Here is a 24,310-nt window from a genome sequence, read left to right as displayed (position 1 = left end):
ATGAATTTTACCGATAGTTGCGATTTTCATCTTCTTTTATTCTTTTTTTTAAATTACTTATACAGCTTATCGTCCTTTAATATAATAATTGACTCGATGGTCAACGCGCTTGATAGACCGTACCATCAATTTTCAACGAACCATGCACTTCTAGTCTGACGTACCTTTGATCTTTAGGTCCCCGTGAGACGCACTTGTGAGTGGCTTCAATGGCGACAAATTGGTTCAATGAAACTCCATTCTATCAATACTCAGTACAATGAGACGAAAAGTATCGATGATTCGCTATTTACGGGTAGCCTAACCAAAGTGCCCAATTAGCTGCCTGTAACGAGAAACGGTCGCGGGGACCGTCGTCGACTATGTTTGTCGAGAAATTCGGCGCATGACGAAAGTATCGCAGGTTTAGTGGGTGTGGGGCTCGGGTATCGAGCGAACATAAGTTGGGATTATTAACGAGTAGATTTTAGGATTTAGCAGCTGATTTTAGTGGCTGAGGAGGAGGAGGCGAAGTCTCGTCATTGGGCATAAGTGGAGGAGCGCGAGGCCGGGAAAAGCATAATTTTGAAAAGCGAAAGATCCAACGGTCGGGACGAGGAGGCTCGGGGTGCGCGAGCAACAAAAAATCCGCAATCGGCCGAAAAAAGGCGCAGGGCAGTGGGCCGAACGCGGGAATTCGCGATGAGCGAATCCGAGCGATCGGATCGACTCTCCGCCCAGGCAAGAAGAAGGGCGAGAGGCCGGGCTTCACCTATGACCCCCGATCTCCTCCCTCGTCCTCCGGCTTCGCTCACCCGCTCCGCCATATTCTCTCGCCGCGGCGGCGCGGCTTCCCTCCCGTCGCCCCTCCCGTCGCCCCACCCGTACACCACGCACCGCGCACCCACCCCATTACGCCTCCGCCGGGGCGCGCACACGAGGGACCCTCGAAACATTTTCGGGGCCCGTTGCCATCTTCCCACGTGATCTTTCTCGGTATCGCGAATACTATTAGCACGTACGCCGCGGCCGATTAGCCATCATTATTTCAGCGACGGGCCCCCTCGTTAGCTGGATAATTTTTTTGAACGATCGTCGGGACTCGATAGCCACGGAGGCGAGGACGGGGACGGGTTCGGAGCCACGAATTCGGCCGCGTAGCTCGAGCTTTCGATAATGCGGCTGGGGCCAGTGCTACGGGGAGTAGCCGAATGCCGATGCATCGGGACTCGTAAAGCGCTCGTCGCAGCCCTCTTTGCGATCCTCGGTCCTCGCTCCGGATCGCGTACTTAATTAGTCCAGCCGCTAGTGCGAATTGCCGGCCCCTCGGTGGGCGAGAGATTTTTGGCTGGACTCTCGAGGACTGGAAAAGCAATTGCTGCCGATGCGGAGATAACTACTGCTCCCCGTGCCTTAGAGAGTTACATCGGGCCCTCTTATAAAGCGCGTGCGCGCACGCAAGTTGTAAAATTGCACTTTGCCCGAACGATTCGCGCTTCCGAACGTCGGTAAGTCCAGCGTGTGATGCTTATTTGGAGCGTCGGCACGCTGAACGTCCTGTAACGTGTGTTTTTTTATTTATTTATTTATTTTTTTTTATTTTTTTTTTTATTTTTATTTTATTGCAGCAGCCACTCACGGCTTACTAATGTTTGGCAGCTCGTTGTGCTGTTAATTGTGAGGAAAATATTCGTCAAGTCGATTGTCGGTAATCACCGATTAATTGCCGAACTTTAAACTTTTAATCGAGTTGGCGAAACGTTTAATCGTTGTGTCGTTTAATCGTTGAAGTACGTTGTGCCGCCGATCGTGAAAACGTTGCTTTATTTTACTTGACGAATATCAACTTAAGAGAGATAAATTAGCAGTTTTATGACAATTTTATTCAAATTCATTCGTACGCTCATCTTAATCGACTATAATTGTTTGTAAAAGCTGACGACGCATCTAGGAAAATGCGGATTATTAACTTTGTCTTTTCCAAATACTTATTCGAAATGCCTTTGAGTAAGTGGAATGCGAGTATTGGCGAGATAATTCAAACTAATCTTCAGTGTATAAAATACTTTGAATGTCGATAGCTTTTGATTATGTCGAGCCAAGGATTCTAATAAAAATGATTGGAATAAAAAAAATTAATGTAAACGAATTTCTCATCGTTTAAATACATCAAGAATTTAATTTACCGCTATGTTATATTAAGCTAGAAGGAAAAAGAAAATCCTCTGACTATGTATCGATAGATAAATTCATGTAATAATAATTTTTGTATGAATTTTACGAAGGCGAATTTCTTCCTCCAAGTATGAAAGCTTACATAAGACGTCGACGGAATCGTGCTTTATTAATCACACGGACATACTGTATTTTAAATACGACAAATGGTCAATCTTCTACTATATTAGTTTGAAAATTTCAAAAATACTTTAACTTTTATTTAACTTACTCTACCATGATAATTCAATATTAATACTTGCAATAAATGTTACTATAATAAATAATTTTATTATTATTATTTTACAACAGACTGTTGGGATTTAAGTGATCAGTGAATGTAATATTAAATCTCTATTATATTTACATGACTTTATAATCGCTCCAAATTAATTGTACTTAGGGCATTCCAATTGTAAAAGGATGGATATAAGATTTTGCAAAATCTATGTAAATTGACTCGAGTATAGCTCGCTTATCGATTATATACGACACTGCGAAAGGCCTCACAAAAAATGTTTATATTCAACATGCCTAACATAAAAGAGAAAAAGAAAAAGCGAGAAAAAAAGAATTCGTGCAAGAATAATGTACAAAACAGTAGCTCTCATTAGCCGAATGTCAGAATAATAAAATAGGAACAACCATTGAATTTTAGTCGTATTCTTAATTTAATTCTCAGCGCACAATCGCTCCCTTCTCTACTTTCAAATCGAATTTCGAAAATGTTAAAGCAGCATAGAAGCAAATGCCACCACCGGCCAGATTATATCGATCGAGTATTTTTTTATTTTATTTTTTTTTTTTTATTTTCGAAAGAACGTGACATATATTTGAGGTGGTCGAGTCTCTCGACTCGACTCGTAATAAGCGAATTGCTGACTCGATCGAGGCGCATCCACGATGAGGATCCTCGTCGCGATCGCGTCGCTCCTTTCGAGCGATACCTTCCTGGCATTATACGAAGGTGCCCCAGGAAGCCGCGGATCGCATGATTCATCAGCACGTCCCCCGCCACGGACTCCACGAGGGTACGGTCGCGAACTGCCACGGGGGTCAGGCCCTACGTCACTTTATCACTCTATCAATTACCGGGGAAGGAGGCGAGCTTTGGGATGTGAAGTTTTTCGAGGAGATCGAACGAGAGAGGGAGAAGAGGTTAACAGGCTCGCGAGAAACGAAAATCCCTCTCTCAATGATACACATCTCCCGTACGAGAGGAACGAGACCAAGGGAGGTTCGGCGTGTGGAGGGGAGCGGGAGTGGGACGGAGGTGGTAGAGTTAGGGAGGGATCGAAGGATAGAGATGGAGCACCTGTGTGCATGCACGGCTCTCGGGACGCGCGGTAGGAGAATAATTTGTATTCGCCGATATAAAAGGCCGGGAGGCCATAAAATGCTGGGCGCTCGATGCAACTTTTTTCGATATGAAGTGAGTCGGATTGTGTCACGTGCGTACGAGCGAGGCTCATACGTGGGGACTCGCGCGCCTCGTTCCTCCATGTCTAATTGAAGATGCGCTTCGTTTTTCCCTCCGGAAAATAACGAGTCATGGCTATACTGTTACGGTGGCTTTAATGTGCGCGCGCAGGCACGCGCGAACCAAACCTCTGGATTTTCGGCCGTGCGTGCAACGACACTTATCGCCGATTTTTTTAATTTAATTTCATGTATTTGAAAAGAGAGTGAATTAGTAAGAGCGAGTACGAGAGTAGGGATGCGAGTTGGTAGTGACGAGGTGATGGTGGAGGTGATGGAACAACGAGGTTATTGGGAGAGGGGGGAGGTAGGGAGGGATGAACCGGGGGGGGGGGGGGGGGGGGGGGGGGGGGGGGGGGGGGGGGGGTTGCGAATTAAAAGTCGACAGCCAGAGAGATTAAAATATTAAGAGCTTACGGCATATAAAAGCAGACCGAATTAAGAATATTTACCAAGTTTCGTTATATTTCTGCTTATTTTCTTTCTTCTTCTGTATTTATTTGCATGTCAACGGAATACACGTATTTGCATTTAAAGTATCGGTTATAGCATTATAATATATGAGCGTGCTCGAGTAAATTGAATGCCAAATATTATGTAGATATAGAGCCACCGATTTTATTCGAAATAATCGAGAAGCAAATATTTTTCTCATCGCATTGTATCTTGACGAGTTTTAATGTTGTATCGTTGTATAGTTGGAAAAAACGTGAATGATATCTATTTTCAGGGAGTAATTGGAGCGCCAAATACCAGTCTGACGATTAAGTTTCAGAACACTTGTTTCACGAGTTAATCGTGAGAATAATAACTGCCAAGTTGAAGGCATACGAGCGTTCGCGATTGACGGAACACTTTTTTAAATATCGCGGCACTGTTTTTGCGCGCAAAAAACATCTCTGGGCCTTCAGTTTTCCCATCCCGTAAAAACACGCGGTTTATTGAATTAAAAATTTACAGCGCGATCGCAACAGATTTATCTCCTCTATCCATCATAAAATTCTAAGGACAATAAAATAAATTACGCAGCGACAACGTTACACATGCGCGCGTATTATTTTATGAGCAGAAAATAGTATGTATGGTAATGGACGGTTGGGGTGAGGTGGGGCGGGGGTGGTGGTTTGGTTGTGGTGGTTTGGTTGTGGCGGCGGGAGGGGGAGGAGCCAGAGGTACGTATCTTCTATCTTCGCACATCCAGTAATAATAGGGGTGTTCGCGGATCCTGCGCGAGCTTTTTCGGTGGTAGCAGGCCTTAGCAGGGTGGCGTTTTATGAGATTTTTAATTTTTACAATCGCAGCTTTATGCCAGACCTACGATATAATTTTATCGGACGATCCGATCTCTTCTGGTTTCTTTCTGGACTCTTTCTCACTCTCTGCCTCTATCTCCCTCTCAGCGTCTCTCCCACTCTCATCATTTTTATTTTCATTTTTATTGTTTTCGGACCTTTGTGGGTAATGGATGAAAAGGCTCTTTCCTGCTTTTGAGAATCTCGAGTAATACTTTTATATTGTCGATGCGTTTGAAATAATTTATGCGGCTCATGAATTTTATGATAATACCTCGCTCAAGAAGCTCGTTAATGAATAAAGTGGGCATAAAGTAAAATAAGATAACAGATATGTTTTTTAAAGGAAAGATATTTTTTCATTTTATATATTTAACGAACGATCTAAATGTAAAACAAATATACTAGTATTGCCGGTTTAAATATAAAAATGTTTATTGCTTTAATATTTCTTATAATAACATTTGCAGCTATCGCAATTTTAGTAGTCATGTATGAACATATATATTATGTAAATCTGGAAAGCATATGTATATGTAAATGGATATGTGTACATAGATACGTACGTATATATGGCTGTATATGTGCCTTTATCTGCTTATGCATATGTATATATGTATATATATATATATATATATATATACTTTTTTTTCTCCTTATGTTTTTAGTATTAAAGTATTCCCACTTAGCCAAAATAAGACATTCTGAAGGTAGCCCCTGCAGGTAGCACAGGAAAAAGAAATATACTTATTGAATGTGTTTTCTTATTAAGAATGAAAGTATAATAATATATAACAATTTCGACTAAGTTGATTTATTTATTTTTTTTTTTTTTGCAAAGTACAAATAATCTAGTATTATTGTTCCGGCGGTGGATAATTAAAAAATTCGGAATTGTTTTAGCTATTCTTTGCAATTTAAATTTTAAAATAGATATTGAAAATATAATTACAAGAAAAGTCTGCTAGGTATAGAATACTTGACATTCGTACCAAATTCTATTCCGCTACAATAGATTTTTGAAGAGCTAATAATTTATTGAATAAGTTATTCAGGAATACTGGATGTAGTACGAAGCGAATTCTTTACGATTGCATATAATAGTTTTCGTGAAACATTTATTCAAGCTATGCATTGTATTTTTACATGCGAGAATTAACAGGCATTGTGTGCATGGATCGATAGAAAAGACCATAAATAACAATAAACGCATCGTGTTATTATAGAATTTTACGAGTAATCAAGTCCGAGAAATGACATAAGGCACTGAAAAAGCAAAAAAAAAACAAACGAATGAGAGCCACCCCTGTATCGTTTTAATAGAATTATGTTTTTATTAAATTGGGATTTTTTCTTGCCTCCACTCGGCTGTTACCGAACTTCCACACAGCTGATCGAATGGCGAGAGAAAGCGAGACGGAGTGTTAGAAGTGAAGATGCGGAGGTGGATCGAGGAGAATGAGGATGATGAGGAGGGGACGGGGTATGAGGAGGTGGAGGATGAGGATGAGGATGAGGTGGAGGAGGAGGAGAAGCATAAGAAAAAAAAAGAAGAGGTCGTCCATTTCTCCAGCACGGAGATCCGGACCGATGCAGAAGCGAAACGGGAGACAGAACCGAAGTCACCTTTATAGATTCGTAGAAAGTTGTAAATCAAACGTTAATGGGGCCCCGTGTCGAGCATAAAGAGCTTGAAACAACGACGCATAACTATAAAGATAGAGGTTTGGCTTTAAAGGATGTCATTCGGCAGGACTCGCCGAGAGGGAGACTGTGGCACCGGCTGCTCGGTGGAGGGGGAAGTAGGGGAGAAGGTCAGGAGAGGCAGCAGAAACGCGGCTACCCGTGCATTACTACCTGCCACTCTGGCCGTGAAGTTTTATGAGCGGTGCGTATATACGTCCGATTTCCTATTGCAGGATGACGCATTCTTGCGCATAGGTCCACTTCAGTCGCCGAGGATGGGGAAAAATTTCGTGAAGGCTTTTCCCGGCTGTGCCTGCGGCGAGGAAAAAGCAAAAACTTTACGTGCGTTTAAGTGAACTCTAGAGTAGTAAAAATGTTCGTTCGACGCGACGCTCTGACTACGGGCCCCCCCCCCCCCTCCCCCCACTTCCCGTCCCGCCACCCCCAGCGCCATCTCCCCGCCACCCCCTCCTTACCGGAAATTTTGTTTCCCCATCAGCCGCCGCCACTCGCCCCACTTGCTTTGCTGTTGCTGCTGCTGCCATTCGTTCGAATATGATTAGATCCAACGGCTGATGTCGCTTTCACGATACTTGCGCATCCCATTGTAATTTACGCTCGTAAATCAGTGATTGACGGATTCCTGTGTTTATTATTATTATTATGGTCGAAGCCTCGTCCAATGATCATATATTTATGATTTTATCCGTTCGACATGCAAAAGTGCTTTAAAATGATTTTATCAGATTTGAAACTTGGGGAAACGGCCTTTGGACAAGACTACCGACTTAACTATTTAATTATCCAACTTAATGCGCTTTTTGTCAATTAAGATGCAATGGCGAACGATGCATTTACTCAATGCACAGAAATAATGTAGAATCCGACAGCGATCGATAAGCCTGTCCTGATAAGATGTCCTGATTCATTTTGTCATATAAATAATATGACATTTTGTAAAGTGAAGTGTAAATGGAGCAGCGAAGCAGTTTATTATCCATCATTTTATACAATTAATGAAAGAGCGATAGAGCTTATGTACGACATATTGCATAAATTAACTTTGTTAAAGTAATCCGATATTTGTATCTCGATGAATCATAGGCATTTGACGAAATTTTATAAATTATCTACGCGTGATAAGCGTTCACGGATACGTTACATTTTAAGTAAATGCAATAATATGTGACATTCCGTTGATATTTCAGTCGCTTTAAAAATACACGAAAATTATTTACAGTTCTGCGTTTGTACGCTTACCGTCATGTGGCATACGTCATTAAAAGAAAAATGTTCGTCACCGGTCCCCTGCCACTCATAATTTATATTTTATAAATATCAATAGTATATGCGACAAGTACTTTCGACCTCATAATCAAGCCCCTAAAAATAATGAAATATAGATAAATAATATAATTAATCAATGATAATAGATAATGATAAATAGATAAATAACGCAGAGATTAAATAATTAAAAAATTAATCATTACCGAATAATAAAATATTCACTTTATTTCAAATGCTTAATTAAAAATAACATATTACGTAGACGCGATCATATGACAATTTTGTAATACTTTTATAAAGTAACAATTGAAAAATATTATTATATAAAAAAAATACCGAGTTATTATCGTTCCCCGGAATCATTTTGTCACGTACGCTGGGTGATTTGAAATTCAAATTAACGATTAATAAGCTTGTAATGTTCCCTTTATCTCAGGGCCCAACAATAACGTGCTTATAATGAAAAATTTCATCGTTCGTTAATTTATGTTCGAGAGTGGTCGAGCACTATTTAATCGACCTCGCACCAAGTTGACTTGGCGACAATTCCATGTCGTCTCTAACAGATTCTGATAGTTCGTAATTGCCATATTCATCTCAGTGGCGAATAAAGGTGACTTTGCTATCTTGGCAAACATTGTGTACTGTGTGGCATGGCTCGGCCAGGGGATTACGGAGTCACAGTATCGCGGTGTAGAGGGAGGTTTCCCTGCAGCAGTCGTGCATCTCCACCAGTGCGTGGCCAGCGAACTTTTTGCCTTAGTCGAGCGGCGAACCAAACATTAGATTTTTCGAAGAGATAGATAGATGGATAGAGAGAGAGAGAGAGAGAGAGAGCTATTAATGTGAAGTAGATTGGACCGCAGTGGAATCGATCTGACTTTCTAGGCTCCACTCAATATCGATTCGCCGTACAAACTGTACATTTACATCCGATTGGGCTGGTATACGTTCGGGGCTGCAATGCTCTTACGACTCTACAGTTATAAAAAGTAAATACATACAAGAAACAAAAAATCTAAAAAACCAAAAAAATATAAATCAAAGGAAACAAAATCAACAAAAAAAAAAAAAAAAAAAAGCAAAACTTAAGAGACTTGAGACTTGAGCGAGGCGAGCGTAGATAAAGCAACAACGGCGAATTTGTTTAGCTTTTGCCCGGGCAGTTTACCGTTTATTATGCCGGGGCGTATGATGAACTCTCGGGGCGCACATCGACATAATGTACGGAAATAATCGACGAGCGAGCGCGGAATTGATCGACGTTTGGTTGTTCAAATAGACAGACTCGATGCGCTGTATTAACCGCACGACCGGAAGGGGCCGACAGAGGGATTTATATAGCGGGCCTGTATAACGGGCTTAAAGATGCGTGCGCCGATACTTTCGACTGGCGTTTACAGCGAATGCCGATCTTCATTATGACGGTCATCTTCGCACGCAACCCGCGGACAAAGCCAATTGGCAAGTGTAAAACTATCGTAGACCTGCCAGATTGTTAAGGGCTGCCGTTGTCCGAGCTCCGAGCATTGGCAAACCATTGGCTAGCTAACACGTACTTTTATTAAACATTGATGACGTTGCGGATGCGTCGAGCATGAAAGCCAATTAATTATATAGGTATTGCCGTGTGGATAATCCGCGGTTTCGTATTCGCGCGATTAAATGCTCTATTAGCCAAATGCATTCTGTTCTCCCAACTCTGCCTTACGAAAGCCTTGAATAATCTTGGGCATTAAGCAGTAGCCGGTGTAATTACACACGAGTTCAATATAGAATGTATGAGAACAAAAAAAAAAACAAAAAGAAAAAAAACAAAGCAACAACATACAAACAAACAAACAAAGACACTGGAAAACCATAGATTTTAGAAACAAAAATCCATACGATAATACGTTAAGTTTAATAATTAATTGGATAAAAACTAAGAAGATTTCTCAATATTGGGAATGAAAAATGAAAATATAAAGAAACTACGTACTTTTCTCACATTATTATCGACTTGATCGACAAAACATCAATGCTAAAAGAAATTGACAAAAAGCTTGAGTTTATCAATGCGTTAAATACTCTTCCTAAACGTTTATGAATTTAATTCGAAATTCCGTTTTTTTTTTTTTTTTAATTTATTTAAAAACATATTTATTATAACAATTCAGTTTGTTTGTTGGTTTTTTTTTTATCCAATGTCAAATCTAATGAATTAAGAATAATAATTGTTTCATCAAACTGTTCCACATAGCATCTTGCGTATTTATCCCTTACGATGAATTATTGCAAAAGTGCGCTCGCTGCAAAAAAGAAATTATTCAATTGTCGCGAATTCTTCCAAAAAAAAAAAAAAAAAAAAAAAATGAAGGTTATTATAATGATAATGGTAGCGATTTGCAGTAATAAAAATCATCGAGAGCATGCAAAAGCAAACTTTTAAATAGAACTATTCCACTCTATTTTCACCATCGTCGTATTATGATGACGAAACATTGTTGAATTTTTTCCCGAGTATATAAATGAACATGTTTGCGTCATGCACACAGCATCTGCAAGATTTTTCTACCCATCGAGACTCTGTTATAATACAAAACTCCCACGTCATAATATTTAGAATCTCTGGTTTGCATACTGCGAGCGTCTCGTTATAAGCTTGTGGCTCGTTGATTATTGTTTCATTCGTCCCGGCAGTTCCGCCAGTTATGTCGGTATTACGCGCCTTTCAATTTTTACAGCGACAACCAGATCGCTCTATAAATCATGAGTTATCTAAACATTGCTGCGAATGATCTCGGTTACGTTATGTGTTAGCGGCTAACGTCGCGTCGCGCTACGAGAATCTCGCAAAAGCGCGGTTCATTGTTGAGTCAGACACTGCCGTTAGCCGTCATTAACGAAATATACAACCGAGCACGTTTCCGTCGCCTATTTAAAAATATACGTTACTCCTAACGAAGTGGCCCTTGGCCGACAAACATCTTTCGATTATCCATGCCAGGAGCCGAGCAAGTCGCGCCATCCTCGTGTAAGTAATAATGCACCGAGTGCCGACGTTCAGCATCTTCTCTTTTTAACCTCTTCACCTTAAGCGTCTCGATGACCGTCAGCTGGCACTGGGCGCCGGGCACTTAAGGACCGTAGGTGGCGCGGCTAAAGTCGAATTATATTCGTCGGTCGGGTGGACGCGCCGCCGAGGGACGGAGGACGCACGGTGGATCGATCGATGCCCGTCAGAGTCGAAATTGTCATCCCGCGTCTGGCAGCGCATTAATCGTGCATTAATCGAGTGACGCGCGCACCTTTACGAGGCATAAAAATCCTAAGGCGCGAGAATAAGGATCGACATCGCGGGCTCGAGGGGCCTCGTCGTCCGCGGCCGAAGGGGGCGAGGCTGCGCCGGGCAAAAAGGCGACTCGCTTATGATGTCGATCTCCCGGCATCGCGATCCGCTCCATAATATTGTCATTTTTTCCCTCCCCCCTTGACGTGTGCTGGTACGCGCGCGCCGCGCACAACTTCCGTTTACGGAATCTTGACGGGAGTGGAGCTCTAAGCGCGCGTAGAGCTCCACTCGCTTTTGTCGCGAGATGGCCATTAACGGTTCGTCGTCACTCATAGCCTCTCTCTCTCTCGCAATAACTTCTGAAATACTTATGAAAATTACTGCGTTATGGCTTTTAAATCTGTCCTTTCTTCAGTTATTTTATATATGGCCGATAGACGCTATTTGTGACGCACTAAGGTGACGTACTGGCATGACTATTATTTTTATCTATGCGAGTTGCCGTATGTGTGCAGTGTTACGTCGAATGTCAAAAGAATCGTGAGGTTTTGCGTGGACCATATACGGAACTATTTATGATTATTCCAGGAGAATGATTCATAAGTTTTTTTTTTTTATGGTTCGATCACAAAGTGACGTATAATACTATTATCATTTATTTAATTTGCGAGTAGATGCACTCGGTTTAAAGAAATTATTAAAAATAGCTTTATTTATTATGCGGCGCGTCAATTATTGGAAAGTAATTGTTCTGATATGTAGCTTTTATTGATATCCAACGAGCGATGAAAATGAAAATGCTTATTGGCGCTTCGAGTATGGCTCTCCGAAATTTTTCAAGCATAAAAATAGTCTTCTACTATAAATACGGATGTTAGCGATACGTTTAATTGTACGGGAAAACTAAATAAATTTTTATTTGATTGATATGCTTAAGGCAGGATACAACGATATTTGCCTCCGGAATAATGATAATTTATTTTATGTTTTAACCGTAAATTTAACAACTAGTTTTGCCTATAAATTGGGCTGCATTATAATTTTAATCATAATCTAAAAATAGAAAGTCCATTATTATTAATTTTATAAATACCTATAGATCACTTATAGATTAATTATTAGATATTAGCTACGTTAAGCTATAATATTCATTGCCCCATGTTTTGCATAATATTTTATAATCTAAAAATATCAAAACCTAGATTTTTATAGCGTGTAAGTGATATATACATATATGAGAACGCTATGCTCGGTAATTTAATTGTATACATTACGCTACAGTAATATTTTATGTAAATTCTTTAAATGATATCGTGGCCATTATTGATGCAAATTTGTAGGAAATTTAAATTAAACCATATATTTCGTTTCTTAATTCAATGTCTCTTTGTACATATAAATCATAGGATAATAATAATAATAATGATAGTAAATATTCTTTTACTTATTGCTGATAGTTTAACGTTGGTTTGCCACTAACGTGGCAAATAGTTTCCATAATTTTGTTGCTAATTAACATTTAAATTTTAATTATGTCTTTTTTGAATTATAATTCACAAATTCTTTGATATTGAATGCAGTTTACTTATTACAATAGTAACAATTATTAAATATATCGAGATAACCTGCAAATTAACTCTCATTATCATTAATCAAATCTTTTTTGCGAACCTGTCCGTGCGTTTATCCTCATATACGCGTAACGAACGATTGGGTTGAGTATTTTTAATCTAATAAGTCCTATTAATTCTTCAGTTTGGTGCATTACAATTTCCAATGGAAATTATGCTCATTAGTTGCTTTACAATGACTCATTACAATGAAAAACAAATTTTACGATAATTTTACAGCTTAAGTGATCAATCGTTCGATAAGTATCAAACTATAATCTATCAATTTTATAACTAATGATTTATAAATAAGCAATTTTAGCGTATAACATATTAATTTTTGTTACTTTATTGAAAAAGTAAGATTTTAATATATCGAAATCACATTCTCAATGCTTATTCTTATAGAGACTACATTCGCAGACTGTGTAACTCTTTATTGTGAAAAATCGGCATATAATTATCGAATTACATATAGTAGCTCTACGTAGATAAAAATATGGCAATCAAAATTGGTTGTAAAAGTTGGAAAAATTCAGATTTTCTTTCCCTCGACTATTGTCGATTAGTTGTAGGGGTTGCTTAAAACGTGAAGCTTAAACTTAAATAGTAAAGCTATCGGGACAAGCCCAAAAGGACGAAATACGGTAATATTAAAACGACTTTCAGGATTTAATTCTCCGTCCGATAAAAACACGCAGAGCATCAAAAAGTCCTCGTGTAATCGTTACGAAACTCGTTCGCTCAAGTGACTCCAATCAATGAATTCCCGTATGTGCATATTGAACACGCGGCAAAGAAGCGTGACTAAGCAAATTGAAAGGAGCGCCTTAAACAAAACGCCCGATCCCCCTGATTTTCCATCACAGCTCAGCCATTGTTCAATTAATGCTCAGGACGCATCCCAGGCAAGAGAGACAGCAGGAACGAGAAGAACGATGGACACCGTTGACATTCGAAAATTCGTCCGCTCGCTTAAAGCGACTTTCCACGTGGCTTCTTCGGCTTCGCTAACAACCCCCTTCCCACCGATGAGCCACCAATTGGACCGATCCTCCACTAGGACACGGGAACGCGAAACATAAACGGAACGCGGCACGCGAGCGTCTGCACATTCCGCGGCGTTAATGAATTTAATGGGAGGAGCGCGAGGGCAGCAGTCCCTTTGAAAAATGCCACCGGCCGAGCGCGCAATTAGCCCATTTTTCACCTGCGTCGGCTTTTTTGCGCGACCGCGTTATATTCTTATTGCCGGGCGTCGTTATGACGAGGTCGCGTCCCACCATTTCCAGCCGTATGAACGGGAGCCTCCGGCATACGGCCAGGAATTTTGCGCGCGAGCGTTTTAACGGCGTCGTGGAAAATGATTTTCCGCATGCGGTTGGCCGCTCGCTCGCGTCCCCCTTTGATCTCGACGACTGCTTCCTGCGAAAGAATGCCAATTTATTAAGAGGCGCATTAATTACGCGCTCGATAAAGTGCCGCGGTGCAAGAAAATGAGCCGCTAATTAATGGTACTGTTGATGGAATAGATTTTTATTATGGCGAAAACATTTATCGAGCGATTTCTATGATTCGAGTTTATAATAATAAGCACTAGAAAGTTCGACGTACCGCTAGTATTATCATTTTGCCATTCTTTTTTTCGCGCGCCTTGTTACACGCGGTGCATCTAATGCGGCAATTACATTGCCTTTATTGTAATATTATACTAAATTATAAGAAATTCAAGAGTTTCACGAAAGCAAAATAGCGCGCTATTCTGTTGTCGTATTTTAAGATCTACAAATTCCAAAACATATATATATATCTATATATATATATATATATATAGATATTATAATAATAACTTCAGCGTTAGGAGGCTCTAATTGGAACAAACAATGCAAATCGTCGAATAAAGCGCTCCTAATAAAAGCCTAATGTTAATAATCGTTAAATGTCCCCTACTGCGGCAGCGCAACATTCAATAAGATATTTCCCATTAAGCTCATTATTGCCAAGGATCATTATTGTGATGCAACGTCCTCGTATCAAGCCCAGATCCATTAGCTCTTAATTCCCCGGCTAAGGAGGAGAGATAAAAAGGGCGATCATTATTATCGAGAAATACAATGGAAATTAACTCGGGATCGAAGCTCCGGAGTCGAAGTAATAACCAATGGCAGTGAGTGCTGGTGAGAATCGTTTCCAAAAAACTGTCAATGCGAAAGGGGAGGAATGGCTGCCCCGGCGGCTTTCCCAAGGCCGGTCGATCGCGCCCCGGTGCCTCCTCGTCCCGGCAAAGCCGATCGATACAAAAGCAACGTGCCCTTAGATACAAGGCGCGGCAAATAAAGCGTGATAAAGGCCGTCTCAACGCTCGAGCGAGCCTGTCGCATAATGTGGAGCGCGGTCTCGCTTCCTGCGGATTATTACCTTTTCGCTCGCGCACGAGAGCCAAGTGCGGAGGTAACCGCGCGCCTCTACGCCGGACCTATTCCGACAAAGCCCCGGGCTCTCTGTCCCTCGCAGCTGCCCGCGGATGATCCGCACGGGACCGACGACAATGATCTGCCGGCCCGCCGAGGCATGAGAGCACCGCCGCCGGGTCCGCAACGAGTTGGGCCGTCGCGCGGTCCCACAAAGACAGCGCGCATAGGCCGGGGGGCCCTTTAAACCGTTTACTCACGGCTGGCCGGGCGTCTCAAAATATTTTGTCGCGTGCACGTCCTCTTTTGCGAGTCCTTTAGCTACTACTAGGATGGGCAATTAGCCTCGCGCGTTACCGACCCTCGGGGACACTAGTGGCCGCGTTTTCTTCCTCCTCTTTTTTCATCTTTTTTTTTCATCTTTTTGCCGCTGCCGATGACGCTCTATTTCGATATTATATTTGAGGAGTTGTGACGTGTCACGTGGTGTCCGTCCAGCCTCCTTCGAGTTCATCGGGTATATTCAATGGTCGGCGTCGCTCAAATCTATCTCCCGTTGGCTCCTTAATGAGCCGTTTCGATCCTTAAGCCCGAGGATTTACTTTTATTAAACGTGGCTATGGAATTTTCCGGGACATTCGGACGCAATTTGCACTCGCCGAATTTCAACCACGGCATTCCCACACTAAACTCTTGTCCGACAATAATATTCTTCCTGTTTATTAGAAATCTGTTCTCTGAATTTGTCGTCGCCACTCTGACAACATAAATATCGAGAGTCAAAAGAAAAACGAAAAAAAAAAAACAGCAAAAGACACAACGAAACAAAATGTAAAAACAATTACGTAAATGATGTTATAGTAGTAGTAATAATAAAAATAGTAAGGAATAGGAATGAAAAGTCAAGCATTGTATGCATTTACGCAGCGCGACTACGTTGTTGGTTGGGCTAATTTCACAAGAACGGGAAGGATTCTTTCTCTTCGTTGCTGCGAATTGTCCAGGGAGGAGGCGTGGTGGACGCGTAGGTTAAACGCGACGCTCCTCCTCTCAAATAAATTATTAATTGGGCTTATTTCAGAGCGGAAGTACTCCTGGCTATTGGAAAATGATGAGAATTTAGCGGGAATAGGCCAAATATGGTGAATGGCCTAGGAGAGAAACGTCGTCGCGGGAGGAGGAGAAGGGAGGGTAAATATTTGCCTCCCAGGCTCGGCGAGCGACTTCGTTATTGTTTTGTTGGCGACGCTGAAAAAGCGACGAGACGGCCATCGTCCGTAGCACGTTAATTGGTCAATCGGCGATTACCCGTAGGGCCGAAGCCTATGCTAATGTCAACCAGAGATTTTTGCCACCGCGCGTCACGGCCGCGCACGAATTACCGGCCACGAAATTCCCGGAAAGTGGCCGAAGGCCGACCGAGGGCACGCGAGCGCCTCGCTCCCTTATCTCCGGGGTACGATGTTTTGTTTTTCCCGGCCGCGGCATCCCGCGATCCCAAGCGCGAAGCCTTAATTACCCCGAGCGGCCGAATGCATAAGCGATTTGAGCGTCGGCGACGCGCGCGAGCATGTAAATACCCGAGTGCCCCTCCCGCGTCCAGCTGGGCCGAACATAATCGCCGAGACTTGGTTAGCACCCGGGTATCGAGGCCCGAGCTTAACCCGCCCGTCCCCGACACGTACATCGTGCGAGTCGGGCCGAGCGTAGCGACACGCCGCGTCATTACGATCCGCTAATTAATTGTGATTTATCGGGCCGAAAAACATGGAGCGCGCGAATTGGTAGCGAGTCGCGGCGCTCGACGGGACGGTGGCCGGTGGCGGCTCGCGGGGCGGGTGGTAGGGGAGATAACGAGTTTTAATATGAAGGTATTTTAAGGGGGTACGACTCTCGTTAACCTTAACGCGATTGTTGCTGGCTGTTGTTGGTGCGCGCGGCGGATATCTGGAACGAAGCCATTCGCGATCGACACATCGCCTCGTGTAGAAAAAAAGAAAAACTTTGGAGACAAATGCTGCAGCAAACATCGGTCTATCAATGGCCAAAGCGACATTTTTCATTTGTAAGCTGCGTTTATGCGCGCATGTAATATTACGATTGCCAGGTGTTAAATTTCTATGCGTATGCACAAAATGGCTTAATAGCAGCGACATCGTTAATAATCCAGTCGACGGCATTTCAACTCTTCGTGTCCGATAAAAATCATTACGTGACTTTGATCCATTGATTTGGACAGGCTGCTCGGGCACAGAGGACCGTTAATATATGGAGGAATTATTTATTTTAGCGAGTGAAGGAGAAAGGCGTGCGTAATGACGCAACGAACATTCATCAGCTCCATTTAAACATTGTAAAAAGCTATGAAATTCAGAAGGATGTTAGCGATTGGGACGAGATAATTCAAGAGTTTAGAAAAAGTTTTAATTGACTTAGGGGTTAGGATCAATATGTTGGATGATTGTCGTTGAACGATCGAGCTACCTTTTGAGCACACGAACGAAGAGAGCTGCAAATTAGCCTTCCGATGAGAAAGGTACAATGTGAGAATGGGTGACATCGTGGGCCGGAAAAAAAGGAAACGAGTACATACTCCAAGCCGGGTACGCTTCTCTCTCCCCTACCCCTCCCTCGTCGTCCCCCTACCACACGCTCTTACCTGTACGCGCTCCCATCCAGTGCCGCCAGTCCTCCCTCTCCTTATTTTCCATCTTCTTACGTATTTGCGAGGAAAAGGAATGAGCGAGGGTCAGGTAGCACCGTGGGAGACTATGTGTAAGTACGAGAGCAAAAAGAGACGGCGTGGGGCAGGACGAAGGGGTTGGCGGGGAGGTGAAAAAAAAAAAAAAAAAAAAAAAGGAAAAAAATGTATCCCGATGGTTGAATCGATCGAGATTTAATGCATATTGCAAGACTTGTTTACATACCTTGAACAATATTGAGACTAAATCGCACACAAATAACCAATGAACATTATTTGTGCGCGTTTGCGTGCTCCATTGTTGCCGCTACTCTATATTTACGCGATGTCGATTGCAGTTACTGCGAAGTATACGCGAATTCACAGCCTCTCTCATCTTAATTCGCGCGATTATAAATTAAGAATATCACGTCGCCCTCCGATAGCGCATATAATATCGCAACGTAAACCGGAGCGCGATTATACATTACAATTGCCGCTATTATTTTGCATTTAAATGCAACGAGCATTACAAAATGTATTTACATATTGAAATGCCGCTCATCTGAATTTTCGACAAAAAAATAAAAAAACTAAAAACAAAAAGGAAACAGAAAAGAAAGAAAAAACGTATGCGAAGAAAAGTGAATGAGAAACAGGAGTCGACGATATGTTCGAGACTTTAATCGCGCTGCTAGATTTCAATTGATTGCCCTCAGTCCTAATTTCACTTACATTCGAGCGCGAACGCTCATTCCGAAGGAGAGCAAGAAATCACGGGAGACGCGGGAATAAATTGTCGCCGCTGTCCCTCGGGTGCTCCGTGAATAACATTTCGCGTTCTTATTCGTAAATCCGAATTTTCAGGTAGCCGCACGGCAGGGAAAAAACAAGGGAAGATGCGTAAAGGAGAAAAAAGGAGGAGAAAATAAAGAGGAGGAATGTCGAAGCTTTTTGTTGTGCCGCGCGACGCCCTGTGCTGACGAAGAAAGAGAGAGGTGGAGGTGGAGGCCAAGGAGGTGCGAGCTTAACCGCAGATGCTCGTATTTCTCTCTCCCCGAGTTGTTTATTAATTATTAATGTCCTCGCTCGCTCTCTCCTCTCCATTCCTCTTTTGCATAAATCACTCGCGCGCACCGACAACACTCTTCCCTTTCTTTTCATCGCGGGCAAAGAAAGGGAACGGGAAAAGAAACGACGCCGCGCACGTACCATAATGCGAGACAAATAGAATGACGATTTAATACTCGGCATTGTATGGGATCGAAATTTAGAGACAAAGCGCGCACTTTTCGCTCGATAACGACGACACTTTATTATGACTTTGCAAACTTATGCGCTCTGAGTTCTGGCAAATTCGTATTAATGGTACGACCGGACAATCGCGCGCGTAGCGCATCATAGACGTTCCATTTTAATTAAAGTCGAATGGACCAACCGCCCTCCCTACTCCAAATTTCACATCCGAGTACTCTGCCCGAGTTCAGGATTTTTTGTGGAATAGCGCGATGTTTATTATGAATCGAGGAAAAACTATGTTGACGCAGAAGTAATAAAAAGAGCGAACTGCTAACTGGCGGCTGCCCGGGTGTCGTTTAGTTAGCGAGTGTCCGCAGGCTATATTGTGCGAGGAGAAGCGTAGCGATATATATATATATATATATATAGAGAGAGAGAGAGAGAGAGAAAGAGAGAGAGAGAGAGAGAGAGAGAGAGAGAGAGAGAGAGAGAGACAGATAGATGGATAGACAGATGGATAGGTAGATAGGTAGAGAAAAAAGGGAAAAGTGAGATAGAGAAAAGTGAGAGGCCGTTGTAAAAGATCGGAGGTGTTAATAGAGAGGTCGACGACTGGCAACCAACCAGTTTCATGTAATATGCGCATTTTTAACTGGTCGGTGGTGGAGAACTCCTTTGCCTCTCTTTCTCTCCCTTTGACCGCGCACCCGAGCTGCCCTCCCGTGTTGACTCGCGCACTCGGAGTGACCGAGTGCATAAGGACGATGTCACACTTTGGCTTTTATAAAAATGTTTCATGCCATGTTACGTGCTTCGTTTGTCCCCTCCTCTCTCGCTTCTCACTCTCTCGCTGTCTCTCTCTCTCTCTCTCTCTCTCTCTGTCTGCTCATTTGCCTTTGCGATCGCCAAGCGCGCGCTTCTTGTCGAGCTTGAATATCTAACGAGTTTCGCAATAATCGTCTTCAGTTTATCCGAAAATACAGCCTCTCTGTCACACGACGCCTATCTACATTCGCTGCTCTAACGAACTCATCTCGACCATAACGATGCGTTATTCTAATTATAATTCTGTCTTTTTATTAAGTTGCTACGAAAGCATCGATCGTTGCTACGCGGTAGGTATTGAGAAAAATCCGAGGAATTTTCGGATGATAAATGACAATGTGTTTATTGTTAAGTAATTTCGACGATATTTCCATTGATTAAATTGCAACGATCTCTTTATAGAGTCAGCGCTCGTCAAAAAAGATAAGTTTTGTTGTTATATGACGATAAGTGACAAATTTAATGTACGGAAAAGCTATAAATGCTGTAGAAAAGCTATAGCTAATGTATATATAATGCATAATGAGTACTGACTCGAAGGAATTGCGTAAATGAAGCAAAAAGCAACTTTCGAAGCATCGATAAATACGCATAATAAAATAGATAATGTATAAATTATAAAATTTATCCCTTTCTAAGCATAATGACATTATACTCTAATTTCAAAGCAAAGTATTATTCGTTTCGGATACTTATGATTTTCTTTTCTAATTACCCATAAGAATTATCCTCTTATTGAAGAATAGCAAAATGTTTATAACGGGGTGACGAGACCACTGCAAATATGTGAAATAATTATTTATGGTAGACCAGTAAAGTATATAATAAGGATATTATTCATGCACCTAGCAGCATAAGATTTTGAAGGGCGAAAGAAAGAAAGTGAAGAGCAAAATTTGTGTTGCTGTGTGTTATTTTTAGTTTTGCCATATGAAATGTGAGTATGCGCTGCCGCTTCATAATTTATTTGCGTGTAATGTAAATATAATCCAACTATATTTAAGCATTTTTAAATATTAGAAAATACGTTTGATAGGAAACGAAATTTTATCTTGACATTTGCTCAAATTTGGCCCAATAAATAAATAATGCGTTATTCACAATTTAAACAAGCTAATTTTTCTTATAAACAAAGCATACGAAATAAATGTTTTACAATCGTGTCGATATAGAGCAAAATTTCTCGTAAAATTAGACCTCAATTATGTTTCTTAATTTTTGTTATTTAGGATATTATACGTTAATACGATGATAATTAATATCGCGAAATTATAAATTAATCATTTTATATGATTTTTTCATATCACAGTTTCAATTATCACAGATTATGCATGTCAATTATTTTATTTTGAATAACTTGAAGATGTAAGAAATAACTTATCTGTCCAAGCTAATGAACCTGTTAAACTGATTTCTTCTTGTCCTTTTGTATGTCTCTCTGTCTGTCTGTCTATCAATCTCTCTCTCTCTCTCTCTCTCTCTCTATCTCTCTATCTCTCTATCTCTCCCTCTCACACGAGCTCTTTTGCTTACTTTCCTCTACCCCTAACTCACCCCCCCCTCTCTCTCTCTTCCTCTCTAACCGTTCCTAGCTTCGTATGTATCTGTCTTTATCTATCAAATAGTGGCAAAGCCGGTGTCAGTTTGTAGAGCGGCAATGGCTGTAACGAAGTTCGCTATTCAAAGTGCAAATAGAATGTATCTAGTGCCAACTGCAGGATGCATATTCAGATGTATTTTGCATTCGAGTATTTCATTTTGTTATTTAGTGTTGCAATAGTGTGGGGAATTTTAAGGGATTTTACAATATGTATGAAACATTTCGTTTGACAATGTAGATAGTTTATTATGCATTTTAAGAAATGTTAGTATTCTTTCCTTATTCTTGCGTATTATCAGATAGAAATTGTTAAAAATGTCACTCCATAAGAACGTACAAAACATTTTATTTGATTCATAATAAAATATACTATCACATGCTTCGATTTATTTATTATTCGCAAATGCGATTGCATTTCTTTCATAATACTTGTATTATCATTAAATTATTATAATTAAAGAATGTTTGAAGTCTTAAATCGATAATAATTCTCGATTCATAATATCGATTTTCTATTGTATCGATAATTCTAATCTAATCGTAATGCTAGATATACAAAATTTTGTATTTAATATAAATGTTGTATTCTGTAATGAGCATACTCTATCCATATCATATTTTCCTTTACATCGCATGTCTGAAAAATACTTAAGGGTATGTGTAGATTATAACGAGATTCTACATTTTCTCTGCTAAATATATGTGTTGATAATTGTAATGGTGAGATTTTTCGTTGATGCTTGACGCGAATGGAATATTACTGTGTCATTACAATGTAGATTAAGCTCTTAATTGTATATGCGCGCGCACATTCTTAGTCAATAACATAAAGTCTCGTCAGACTTCATAGGGCAGAGATATCGAAAATGAATTTAGGTCGAAATAACAGAGTAATCGCGCAGAAGCCGATAGTTCAATAGTGATCAAGTTGAAGTACAATCTATAATCAAAGGATCAAACAACGCATCTGCTAAACAGGACAGTTGTCAATCAAAGTTACAAGCAAGTAAATCCCATCAGTTCACCTGCTCGAACAATCAAACAGTGCACACGGCAAGGGAAGTTCAGCCATCGAAGCATCCACGGACGCGATTGAATGTCCATCGATCTGAAAAGCTAAATTAATCATCTCGCGCAACACGGGGACGTCCTTCAAGGCTGATTCGTAAATCTACCGGCTACGGCATTCCATTACACGACCGAACGAGTTACGCCCCCGCGTAGAGTCGAAGGTACCTCAGAGTGGACCCAACTTTGTTTGCTGGCGTGTAGTTTCCCAGGTGGACCAGCTCCGCTTCTTCATGCAAACTGCCCATTTGCAACTACAATCATCTCGCGTTCTCTCTCTCACTCTCTCTCTCGCTCTCTCTCTCTCTCTCTCTTTGTCTTTCGACGAGGTGTACGAGAGCCGAGAGGCCCGTCCTCGTATAAACTCTGCTTCGGCCGGACTTTGTCGGCTCGGGTTGTACGAGCGAGAAGGAGAAAGCAATGATAACACACACGGTTAGCGATCGGAGGTTCCGAAAAGAGGATGGAAAATGCGGACTCCATGTTTACGGGCGATGAAGAGGGATGATGGATTTTTGTTGTTACGTTCGCTGCATCTTCATTCGGCACATCTAATCATTAATTGTTTTGACGAAACGATTATTAGAGAGAATACGATTATTATTATTTTAGCTAAATTTACGGCTCTCGAATTCAATTAACTCGGGTACATAAATTAAAAGTTTCTTTGTAAATGTTAATATCGCGGAAAATATGATTTTAATAACGATGTTACCAATTTACTTGATATTATTCTTCGATGCTAGTCGATTCACAGGTTATGAACAAGTAATCTGGAAGTTTTATCATATCATTGATATACGAAATGCATTTCTACTTTCAGTCGCATTTGGAGAGATAATTTTTTCCATTCCCAGTAAGTTATTGATTGTGTCCTATTTGCATTCATGTGTATAGTTGTTATTATTTGGCAGTTTAGAATTAAATTGGATATCAATTATATAATAATACAATATGCCATTGTAATGTTTTTCTAAAATTTCTAAAATATTACGTCTAGTTGAGCGAAATAAATCAATATGTTAAAATTATTATGCATAATAAAAAGAAAAATATGTTGTAAAAATATTGATTGATACTTGTTTAAACCTCTCATTATTTCAAGAGCATAAAAGAATCTGTAAGAAAATAGAATATTGAATTGTATGTTGCGAGTTTATTGTAAGTTATGGTCACAATGGACGTAGTTACCTTGAAAGGCACAAGTTCGTTTCGTTTGGAATACGCTGAAATGCAAATTCAAAAAAAATCGACGGCGTGCAATGAAAAAAAGCAAAAAAGTTGAAAGAGATCGGTGAGCGTAAGTTAAAAAAGAAGTGACTCGTTGGTGTAAAATACGAAAGGAAGCAGCGGCGAGAGATGTATTATGGCTTCACGCGCAAATGACTCCAGAAAAATACAATCTCTCCTTACGCGGGTGCGACCGATAAAATCGCGATGTATCTATGGACTGGAATAAGAAGGGTGGGCGTAAAGGGTGGAGAGATCGAAAAAATTCTCTGTCTCTTTCGACTGAACCATAAGTAGACAGAGGTGAGTATATACGTATACATAGGGTCGGCATCCTTTCGTTCACTCCCTTCCTCCTCGCTCTCTCGTTTTCTCGAGCTTATGGGTTGAGCATGGAGAGACAGAGACAGAGAAAGAGAGAGAGAGAGAGAGAGAG

Source organism: Ceratosolen solmsi, unplaced genomic scaffold (genome assembly GCF_000503995.2).
Source record: "Ceratosolen solmsi marchali unplaced genomic scaffold, CerSol_1.0 scaffold1, whole genome shotgun sequence".
NCBI lineage: Eukaryota > Metazoa > Arthropoda > Insecta > Hymenoptera > Agaonidae > Ceratosolen > Ceratosolen solmsi.
This window is presented reverse-complemented; position numbering follows the sequence as displayed.